We start from the raw sequence: 12,194 nt of genomic DNA, 5'->3' as shown, positions 1-12,194 counted from the left end.
AAGGTTCGGTGCTTTGTAAACCCCACTCGATGCCCAGCTGCATCTTTGGGTGCCAAAAATCCTTTCAAACTCTGTGCCTAAGGCACTGACCTGAGGCCATACAGGAAGTCCAGGGGGAGGGGGAATAGAACCCAGGTCTCTCAGGGCTGCTCCCTATCCACTGGACCAGCCTTTCTCTCTCCTGCACACTGCAAAATAGAGGACTCGGATGGGTGGAAGCAAAACCAATGTGGCCACTTCTCTGAGACTCCAGCAATTGGTCCCAGGCAACTGGGAAGGATATCATGGCTGACAGTACGAAAAACAGCACAGAGGTCAAGAAGGATGAAGAAAGAAAGAGAATGAGAATCGGATGAGAGGAGAGCATTTAACCGCTAATGGGTGTCAGGTTCTGCCCCAGGCTGGGTTGTACAGCAATGCCTCCTGTGCAATTTTAGATTTTAACTGAAGACCTTTTTGTTTTGTCATATTTTGTCATGAGTTTGAGAAAAGGAAGAAATGAGAAAGTGTCATATGTGTAGCAGATGTGATTATACATCAAATTCATAGGGTTTCATCTGTACTCAGACCAATTTCAGAATAAAGAACAGAAATTGCATCCACAAGTCCATAAATTCGACAATTACTGTCATGATTTGTATTATTCACTGGGCATGATCGGTATGCCCCAGTTCCTGGAGTCAAGTGATATGTGATGATTTCAGCCTTCGCTTTTGTCATAAATATAAAGGGAAGGGTAAACCCCTTTAAAATCCCTCCTGCCCAGAGGAAAACTCCTCTCACCTGTAAAGGGTTAAGAAGCTAAAGGTAACCTCGCTGGCACCTGACCAAAATGACCAATGAGGAGACAAGATACTTTCAAAAGCTGGGAGGAGGGAGAGAAACAAAGGGTCTGTGTGTCTGTGTATATGCGGGTTTCTGCTGGGGATAGACCAGGAATGGAGTCTTAGAACTTTTAGTTAGTAATCTAGCTAGGTATGTGTTAGATTATGATTTCTTTAAATGGCTGAGAAAAGAATTGTGCTGAATAGAATGACTATTTCTGTCTGTGTATCTTTTTTGTAACTTAAGGTTTTGCCTAGAGGGATTCTTTGTAACTTAAGGTTTTGCCTAGAGGGATGCTCCATGTTTTGAATCTAATTACCCTGTAAGGTATCTACCATCCTGATTTTACAGAGGTGATTTCTTTACTTCTATTTCTATGAAAAGTCTTCTTGTAAGAAAACTGAATGCTTTTTCATTGTTCTCAGATCCAAGGGTTTGGGTCTGTGGTCACCTGTGCAAATTGGTGAGGCTTTTTATCCAACATTTCCCAGGAAAGGGGAGGTGCAAGTGTTGGGAGGATTGTTCATCGTTCTTAAGATCCAAGGGTCTGGGTCTGTAGTCACCTAGGCAAATTGGTGGGGCTTTTTACCAAACCTTGTCCAGGAAGTGGGGTGCAAGGTTTTGGGAAGTATTTTGGGGGGAAAAGATGTTTCCAAACAGCTCTTCCCCAGTAACCAGTATTTGTTTGGTGGTGGTAGCGGCCAGTCCAAGGACAACGGGTGGAATATTTTGTACCTTGGGGAAGTTTTGACCTAAGCTGGTAAAGATAAGCTTAGGAGGTTTTTCATGCAGGTCCCCACATCTGTACCCTAGCGTTCAGAGTGGGGTAGGAACCTTGACGGCTCTTAAAGAAAAATGAAGTTTCTAGCCCTTGTCTGTGGAGAAAGCTTCAAAATGTGACCCCCAGTGCACACCAAAGGCTCAAAAAACAGAATGTAAATTTTAAAAAAACACCACATCTATTATTTTTACATAATCTCATTATTTTCAAGCCAATCTCATCATTTTGGAGAGCCTGACTCATGATCTTTGAATATTTGGGGTTGGCAATACTATGAAAGTGACCTGAAAGGGTCAGTTTCACTCCTGTTTAAGGTCATTTTCTTGTCTATTATTTGAAGTGGGGTAAGACCCCAAGAGCTCCAGGCAGGTGCAGTATAAACTCCTGGGGGGCGGGGGGGCCTTGCCCTAATAAGATGTTTCCAAAATTAAATGATCTGTTTGAAGCTTGATGAACTGCAAAAAAGTGCTGGAAAGTAATCTAGGTTTTTCTACAAGTGTTTCAATTGTTGTATTCAAGAGTTAGTAACAAAGTTTGAATATACATTACATTTTTAAACCTAACGAGTGTCCCTTAAGTGAATTGACACAAGATGTCACAACATGAGCTGAGTGGGTCTAATATTTGTTTAATTTTCTTTCTTTATACAGGAATTAGAAACCATTATCTGTCAGGAGCACTGTATCTAAGTTATTATCTGCAAAAAAACCCAAGAGTTTTCAGGTAGCTGCTTCCAGGAGCTGCACAGAGCTAGGGCAGGCAGGGAGCCTGCCTTAGCCCCAGGCCCCCACTGCACCGCTGACCAGACTCCTGGCAACCCTGCTACCAAACCCTTCCTGTCAGTGATGGGCTGACTGGCACCAGACCTCCACGGACACACGTGATTTCACAGCTCTCCTGTGGCACGTATTGGATTCAGACACACCTGGATCACTTCTAGAAGTGCAGGGGGTGGAGGTGTGAACATGCGGCCCGTGTAGTAGGAGATGGGGAGGTTGTAGAGAACATGACAGTCCTCAGCCTGTCCTGGATGCTAGAACAGCCCCTCTGTGCAGAGGATCCCAGAGCTCCCAATCTGCAGGCAGCCCCCGCTCCCCATGCAGTGCCAGGAGATCAGTCGAGGAGGAGGGGGCTCTAGTGTGAGGGAAAAGCAATCCCTTAAACAAAGGCCAGGTACAACACGGCCAAGGAAGCCTCTCTCTGGGCACAGCTCTGCCCCTCTAGCCTCAAAGCTCTTCCTCAGCGTCTCGCTCGGGGTTGGCCAGTGAAATGTGAAAGGTTTTTGTCTCGGTTCCCTCTCTGATTACACCACTGTGAGCATATTAGCACTGCTGTCCCAAGTCACACAGTAATAATCAGCGTCATCCTCGCCTTGGAGCCCAGAGATGGTTAAGTAGCCAACACTGCCGGAGGCAGAGCCAGAGAACCGGTCCGGGACCCCAGAGCCCCTGCCTGTGCTAGAATCACTGGCATAATAGAGCAGGTATCTGGGAGGATTCCCAGGGGTCTGTTGGTACCAGCCTATTCCATAGCTACTGATGCTGTATCCTCCACTGACACTGCACGAGAGTTTCACTGTCTGCCCCGGAGACGCTGACACTGAGGGCGGCTGCGTCACCACGTGCTGGGCACAAGAACCTGCCAGAGACAAAACTCAGATCTGTTAGTGCTGCACGGCTTGTGCTAAACCCCTAATTAGCTCATTTACCAGCACCCCAAAAGTCATCCTGGTCGGGAATTACCTGCCAGGAACAGCCCCAGGAGACAGAGAGGCAGAGCACACAGGGCCATGGTGCAGGGAGGAGATGGACAGAGGGAGAGAAGGAGCCAACTCTGTCCTTTGGGTTCAACTGGTTCCTGCCTTTATGAAATCCCATAGCAGCTTTTGGAGCCCTAAGGGGCAGGCCACATGCAAATGAGCCCTGGGGGCCAGGCTGGGGTAAGCCAGAATGCAAATGAGCTGTGGTGCTCTCTGACCTGGCCGATTGCTCAGAGACATCTGGTCATCAGCATTTAGCACACTTGACTTACTCCTGCCCAGTAATCACTCTGCTGCAGGCCCTTCTTTATCCCGGAAGGAAGAGGATTTGCATGGGAGAAAGGGGAAAACTATGGATTTGTCTTCCAAAACCCAACCCTAGGGTGCACTAAAGAACCCCAACCAACCCGATAAAGCCCATGTTGAGCCCAAGCCCGCCTCCAGCTCCGACAGAGAATTTCATCACTTCTCCTTCATCACTCGTTTTTGAGGTCTTGGCCACCAGACTAATACCATCGCCCCATCTAGTGATCGGAAGCAGTATTGTCTTTCTCTTCTTCACTGCACTTTCCTGTCTGTGCACCTGGTCCATTTGTGCATTGATCCGCATGCACAAGTTTACATTCCTCATACCACAGAGGTTCCCCAAGGAGAGTCCAGCTGTTGAGATGTAACTGACTTAGTTCCTGCTGCCTTGCGCTTAGTATTGGATAATATGCTTCACAGAACTTCTTCTGATTTTGTTTTCTTAATGGCCAGATTAAAGTGGACTCAGTCCAGTTTCTGTGTGTACTCACTAGTTTTGTGCATGATCCTTGCAAACCCAGTTTTCATAATATTTGGACATACATGAGGAAATCCGATCACTTGTGTGTGCAAGTGACAGTGTTCAGAAATATGTGTCCAAATGATGGCGTGTGATACTTTGCACGTGCACAAACAAAGGCCTCACAGGGAAAAGTGGCCCTTTTCATGTTTTGTTTCAGCAGAAAGCCACAGGGCGTGGGCAAAGAAAGGGCAGGCAGGAAACATAATTCTATACATACTAAAGGATTATTAGTTTTCTTCACATAGTGCTGCTTGTGTACCCGACGTCAGAGAATCGCGATATCGATCAAACAAAGAACACAGCCCTGCCCCAAACGGGCCGCAGCCTGGAGGCTTGAGGCAGTGCAAGAGAGCAAAGGTGAAACAGGACAAACACACAGGGCCGGGTGGGTTTTACGGCTGGAATTTTTCACTGAGCCTGTGGGTGGCAGCCGTATGAAGGAGAAGGAAGCTGCTTGGTGAACACAAATGGGAAAGCAGCTGATCCAAGTGGAAGGTGCAGTATGAAGGAAACATAAAGGACAACATCCCCGAACTCTCTCAGCTTCCCACTCAAGCCTCTGTCCCTTCCAGCCCCAGTTCTCTCCTCCCCCTACACGTTTGTTACCCCAGACAAATCCCCCTCTGCTCAGCCAGCTCTCCCCAGCAGTGAGCTTTCTTGGTGAATTCTGCTCTACAGACACCTCTAGGGAGGCCAGGATACAAATCACTGTCCTGGATTCCGCTTTCTGCTCCAGCATCTTCCCTTCCGCGTTCGGGAGGAAAAGGCCTTGGGGCTCACATTGAAGGGATGAGGGGAGAGCAGCACTGTCCAGCGAAGTGCTTACGTTGAAACCTCCTCTGTCTTTGAAGATGGGGGTTAAAACTGTCATAAGGAAATGACGGTCTCCATAGGTCCAAAGGGTTTGTGCTTCCCAATCATACCATGAATATAGTGGATTTACACAGAATTCCTCATGGCTGGATCTGGATTGGGGCTGCCCCTGCCCACCCCAAACACAGACAAGGCCAAGACTCCTCTCCTCTCATCCCCGCTGCCTTGGATCTTTAGCTATTTCCAGAATTTTAAAAGAGCCCATGGCTGCATTTATTGTCTCTCAGTCTCTTGCTGTCGGTACTTTAAGGATATTGAGCCCTTCACTGCTGGTAGGTTTGCTGGTGAGATGGATCATGCTGGATTTAGGCTTGGTCTACAGTTCCAATTTATGTCGGTATAACTACTTCACTCCATCTAGAAAAATCCTACATTAGAGTTGGACAAGGTGCAGAGAAAGGCAACAAAAAATGCTTAGGGGTATGGAACAGCTTCCGCAAGGAGACTGGGACTGTTCAGCTTACAAAAGAAGATGACTAAGGAGTGGTACGATAGAGATCAATAAAATCAGGAATGATGGGGAGAAAGGGAATAAGGAAATGTTATTTACCCCCTCACATAACACAACAACCAGGAGTCACCCAATGAAATTAATAGGCAGCAGGTTTGAGACAAACACAAGGAAGTACTTCTTCATACAATGCAGTCAACCTGTGGAACTCATTGCCAGGGGATATTGTGAAGGCCAAAAGGATAATTGGGTTCAAGCAAGAAATTAAATCAGTTCCTGGAGGCTAGGTCCATCAATGCCTATTAGCTAAGACAGTCAGGGATGCCATCCCATGCTCTGGGTGCTCCTAAACCTCTGACTGCCAGAAGCTGAAACTGGGCGACAGGGCAGAGACCACTTGATATTTGTCCTGTTCTGTTCATTTCCCGTTAAGCTTCTGGGACTGGCCACTGTCAGAAGACAGGATACTGGGCTCAATGAGCTTATGTTTTTATTTAAAATAACAAGACATTCATTAATAATAGTATTAAAATGTCCTTTGCGTACTTGCCGAAGCTTGGATTATAGTTATCACAAGTTCCGTAACACAGAACACTGAGAATGTGGGGAGAGCTGTATAGACAGGGCACCAGGTTTCTGGGAGGCTATGGGAGGAGATTGCTGAGGTGTAGGGGCATTTTTAAATTGGCTTCTCCATGGCTCATGGGTCCTTGTGGTGATTTCCAATGAGTTAGCTATCATTTCATAGAAAAGAGGAAGATGTGAGGGGCATAATTGAAGAGAAGGAACCAGTGCTCAGGGAAGGGCTAGCAGTGCTCTAGAGAAGTTCCCACTCTCCCTGTGGTACTTATGTGACCCCTTCACCATAGTATCTGAGCACCTCACATCACAGCCCCTCAGTGCGGTGCAGCAGGGCTGTTATCCCCATTGTACAGATGGGGCACTGAGGCACACACAGACTAACAGCCAGATTTTCAAAGGTATTTAGGCACCAAGTGGGATTGGCAAAAGCACCTAGAAGGTTCGGTGCTTTGTAAACCCCACTCGATGCCCAGCTGCATCTTTGGGTGCCAAAAATTCTTTCAAACTCTGTGCCTAAGGCACTGACCTGAGGCCATACAGGAAGTCCAGGGGGTGGGGGGGGGGCAGGGGAATAGAACCCAGGTCTCTCAGGGCTGCTCCCTATCCACTGGACCAGCCTTTCTCTCTCCTGCACGCTGCAAAAGAGAGGACTCGGATGGGTGGAAGCAAAACCAGTGTGGCCACTTCTCTGAGACTCCAGCAATCAGTCCCAGGCAACTGGGAAGGATATCATGGCTGACAGTACGAAAAGCAGCACAGAGGTCAGGAAGGATGAAGAAAGAAAGAGAATGAGAATCGGATGAGAGGAGAGCATTTAACCGCTAATGGGTGGCAGGTTCTGCCCCAGGCTGGGTTGTACAGCAATGCCTCCTGTGCAATTTTAGATTTTAACTGAAAACCTTCTTGTTTTGTCATGAGTTTGAGAAAAGGAAGAAATGAGAAAGTGTCATATGAGTATCAGATGTGATTATACATCAAATTCATAGGGTTTCATCTGTACTCAGACCAATTTCAGAATAAAGAACAGAAATTGCATCCACAAGTCCATAAAGTCGACAATTACTGTCATGATTTGTATTATTCACTGGGCATGATCGGTGTGCCCCAGTTCCTGGAGTCAAGTGGTATGTGATGATTTCAGCCTTCGCTCTTAAAGAAAAATGAAGTTTCTAGCCCTTGTCTGTAGAGAAACCTTCAAAATGTGACCCCCAGTGCACACCAAAGGCTCAAAAAACAGAATGTAAATTTTAAAAAAACACCACATCTATTATTTTTACATAATCTCATTATTTTCAAGCCAATCTCATCATTTTGGTGAGCCTGACTCATGATCTTTGAATATTTGGGGTTGGCAATACTATGAAAATGACTTGAAAGGGTCAGTTTCACTCCTGTTTAAGGTCATTTTCTTGTCTATTATTTGAAGTGGGGTAAGACCCCAAGAGCTCCAGGCAGGTGCAGTATAAACTCCTGGTGGGGGGGGGCCTTGCCCTAATAAGATGTTTCCAAAGTTAAATGATCTGTTTGAAGCTTGATGAACTGCAAAAAAGTGCTGGAAAGTAATCTAGGTTTTTCTACAAGTGTTTCAATTGTTGTATTCAAGAGTTAGTAACAAAGTATGAATATACATTACATTTTTAAACCTAACGAGTGTCCCTTAAGTGAATTGACACAAGATGTCACAATATGAGCTGAGTGGGTCTAATATTTGTTTAATTTTCTTTCTTTATACAGGAATTAGAAACCATTATCTGTCAGGAGCACTGTATCTAAGTTATTATCTGCAAAAAAACCCAAGAGTTTTCAGGTGCCAAAGTAGCCTTTGAAATCATGGTTAAAGTTGCCCCCTCCCCCTAGAAAATCTGAAATGGCGCCCCAGCTGTAGTGGTGAAAGGGGCCACTTCCACCACCTAGTCTGCCTCCTCTTTTTGAGGGGGGCTCCTCAGTCTCCCCCTGAAGAGGCGAAGAAGAATCGTTAGCTCTCAGAGCCTGACGGGACACAATAGAACAGGGCCACTCAGAGACAGGGCGGGGCAGGGGTGGTGGGTAGAATAGGCCAGGGGAGGCTAGGTCTCCCCAAACCCAGGCTGTGGCCCTGCCCACGCTCCTCCCCAAGACCTTGCCCTCACTCTGTTTCTCCCCTGAAGCTGGCGGGGGCTCAGCTCCCGGAGCTCGGGGCTTGGGCCAGCCAGCGGCTCGGGTGGGCTCAGGGTGCCGTGGGGGTTTTGAAGCTACTCTGACTGCGGTGGGTGAGGGGGGCCAGTCCCTCATGTGTGGGGGTGGAATAGGGGCAGACCCTCATGGGGTCAGGGGGCTAGCCTCCCAGAATGGGGGGTTCACCCACCGCCCATAGTGGGGGGAATCACTTGTACGAACATCACTTTTCAGAGGTCTCAATTGCTGACTAAGGGCACAGGCCCAGCCTTCTAGCCACAGGGAAGCTCCCAGCTGGGGTTTGGGCTGCAGGTGTCTCATCCCGAGTGAAACCTCACAGACAGCAGCAAGAGCACACGGGGCACTTCGCAGGGTGGGGATCTGCTGAGAGATCAGGCTCCATTCTGAGGGTGGCTCAATGGTAGACACGTCTGATCTTCATGTCCATTCCCTCGACATGCTGTCCTCACCCAGCTGGCTTGTCTGGGCACCGGGAGTCTTTCCAGACAGGCCTTCCTGGGTCCCTTCTGACAGCAGGGACCAGTCTCTTACATATCCCGTTAAGGCTAAAGAGGTCATCTAGATGGATCAGTAGCCAGGTGGACAATTCCAGAAACCTGTGAAGTAACTTCTCCGGTTTCCGGTTCCGTTTTTGGTCCGTTCTATGGAATGAGATCTTGAGAACTGAACTCTCCTGTGCTCTGCACAGATATGAAAGATCCCATGGTATTTTCCATCAGAACAGGGGTTGGCCCCACAGTCCTTACCCACAATTTCCCCTCCCAATACGCATTGGGATGTCACTTTGCAGACCCAGCCACAACACTGTGTCCAATTCACACTGACTGCCCACCTAATTTTAGAGGAAAAAAGGATTTTATGCCCCATTTTCAGCTCATTTCAGAGCACAAGACAAGTTATGGAGTGGTGTCTTTGGTTTGTCTATAATACAATCTCCAAGGTTCAGCTCACACTCTTCCCTGCGCAGAGCAATTTACAAGGCCGTGATTTCATATGCGACTTTTCCCTCACCCCAGACATGTCTCAGGCTACTCAGTCATGTCAGCGGGATTGGGGGCAGGGTGGGGCTGGGGGAAGAGCCGTGACCTGGGGAACGTGCTCAGCACTGGACTGTGTAGAGCATGTTCTGGAGACAGTGGATGGTGATTTCAAGAGGAACAGGAGCGGGGAGCACCCCGCTGAGGATTTATCGTTCTCATCTGCGTGGATCGCAGCTCCAATGGCTTTGGACTCTATCTCCATTTGGGGAGCTACATACCACCCCATGCCCTGAGCCCCACGCTGCACTTGCTCTGTGTATCACTGTCAGGCTGGTGGCCTGTTTTACCATGGCTGGGCTAGGGAAGCAGGGAGATGCTGTATTGTGCTCTGCAGCCACCTCTAGGGAGGCCAGGATACAAATCACTGAGTTCCAGGTCATCTACCTGTCTTGGTTCCTCCTCCTGCCCAGAGGAAAAGGCTTTGGGGCTCACATTAAAGAGATGAGGGGTGAATGAAGCTGCCCAGCAAAGTGCTCACGTGGAAACCTCCACTTTGGCTTTGGAGGTACGGGTTCAAATAAATGTAAACAAATGCAGGTCCAGTGGGGCCTGGGGTCTCTGCTGCCCCACGATACCATTAATATAATGGATTTAGACAGAATTCTACGGGGATGGATCTGAACTCAGGCTGACACCACCACCCCCTATCACACGCAGATATGGCCAAGAATCCTCTCCCGTTGTCTCCACTCCCTTGGATTTTTTAGATATTTTCAGATTTTTAAAAGAGTCCTGGGTTGGAGTTTTTCTGTCAGAGTCTCCTGCTGTCCGTACTTTAGGGATATTGGGCCCTTCACTGCTGACATGAGATGGATTACGCTGGATGAGATGGATTACGCTGGATTTAGTTTCTGGTGGAGACAGGAACACAGAGTAGCAGCCATCTCAGATCTGGGCCCTCAGGTTAGTAAGGATTCCAAGATTACCGTGGCTCCCAGGAAGCAGCCAACAGATCCCTGCAGTGCAGCCCCTAGGTGCATGGGTAGCGAGGGATGCTCCGCATGCTGCTCCCGCAGCTCCCAATGGTCATGATTCCCGGGCAACAGGAGTTGCGGAGCCGGCACTAGGGGTGGGAGCAGCACAAAGAGCCTCCCTGGCCACCCATGCACTTAGGGGCTGCCAGGAACTGGTAGCTGCTTCCAGGAGCTGCACAGAGCTAGGGCAGGCAGGGAGCCTGCCTTAGCCCCAGGCCCCCACTGCACCGCTGACCAGACGCCTGGCAACCCTGCTACCAAACCCTTCCTGTCAGTGATGGGCTGACTGGCACCAGACCTCCACGGACACACGTGATTTCACAGCTCTCCTGTAGCAGGTATCAGCTTCAGACCTGCCTGGGTCACTTCTAGAAGTCACCTTCTGCTACGTCAGGGGGAGCGACCGATTGTCACCAGCACGGAGGGCTGGAGTTACGAGTCACCCCCCTGTACAGCCACATTAATAAAACTGAGCCCTCCTAATCCTCAGCTACCCTGTCTGTAGCTCCTCCTTCCGCTGTGCTCATGTAGGTCCTCAGTGCACGCTCATGGCCATGGCCTGCGTCACACACGCTTGAGCAAACCCCTGTTCCCTGGTGCTGATCCAGGGTGTTCTCGATGCTGGGCTCTAGTCGGGATCTGCTCTGGGACAGCGTCCTGCTCCAGTCACACCAAATTTCATTCCACAGGCCACGAGCTCCAGACGCTTAGATCTGAGGGTTGGTTCGAATCTGCAGTGCTGATGGCATTCGCAGTTCAACGCCTGGGTTAAATCCTTGAAGGGATGGGTTGGGTTGGGTTGCCCAGTACAGGTTTGAATGTTCATAGAACAATACAGGGTTTTTCTCTCCAATGACCATTTGCAGGTCTCTCAGGAGTGAGGCAGAGCTAAGAAGCCGTCTTCTGTTAGCTGGTGTAGTGTTAGGGCGGATTGGCCAGGCTCTGATCTCATTGCAGTGTAAATCAGGAAGAGCTCCATGGAAGCCCTTTGTGAATTTGCTCACCAGTACGAAAGACAGGGCTGCCAAGTGTCACACACCTCACTTATCTGTCAGCCCTTGGCAGCCCTGCCACGCCCGCCCGTCGACCGGAATCTCACACGTCTGGCTGGGCTGTGGCCAGTTCTCTTGTGGCCACCAGAGACCATTATTGTGCATGGCACCTCAGAGAGGCAACGGCAGCTGCTAAGGGCAGGTGACTCACAAGGGGTGTCTCTACGGGTATCTGAAAAGGAGTTGAAAGGGGACTAGAGAAGGGGGCAGGAACTGAGAAGGGATGGAATAGGGGACTGGAACTGAAAAGGAATGGGGGGTAAATGAGGGAAGCTAGTGCAGGGATGGGAAAATGGGGGAGGCTGTCTCATAACCCATATACCTCCGGCTGTCACTGACTCGTTAGCTCTACAGGAAGTCATCCCCCCAGATCAGAGTGAGACATGCACAGTAAACCCTGGCCTGCAGCTGCTATGCAGCGAAAAGGAAGGCTTCATTCAACAGGGGAGTTTTCGTCTCAATTCCCCATCTGACTGTGTCACTGTGAGGAGCACCCTCAGTCCACACAGCACAGTAATAATCAGCCTCATCCTCGGCCTGGGCTCCAGTGATGGTTAACGACGCCCTGTTACCGTATGTCTCACCAGAGAAACGCTCGGGGATCCCGGAGGCTCTGCTCCTAGACTCATAGATCAGTAACCGAGGGGCCTTCCCCGATCTCTGCTGATACCAGGATGGGTGGTATTTATTAATGTACTCCACCCTTTGCAGCGTGCAGTGCAGCTCAGCCGTCTCCCCCGGTTTCACTGCCATGGTGGAGCTTGTCTGAGTCAGCGCACTCTGGGAACTCCAACCTGGAGAGAGCAACAGAAACCAACCAATCACAACCTGCCTCTCTTGTCTGAGAAATGTT

The sequence above is a fragment of the Eretmochelys imbricata genome, chromosome 15 (genome assembly GCF_965152235.1).
Source record: "Eretmochelys imbricata isolate rEreImb1 chromosome 15, rEreImb1.hap1, whole genome shotgun sequence".
Classification (NCBI taxonomy): domain Eukaryota; kingdom Metazoa; phylum Chordata; order Testudines; family Cheloniidae; genus Eretmochelys; species Eretmochelys imbricata.
This window is presented reverse-complemented; position numbering follows the sequence as displayed.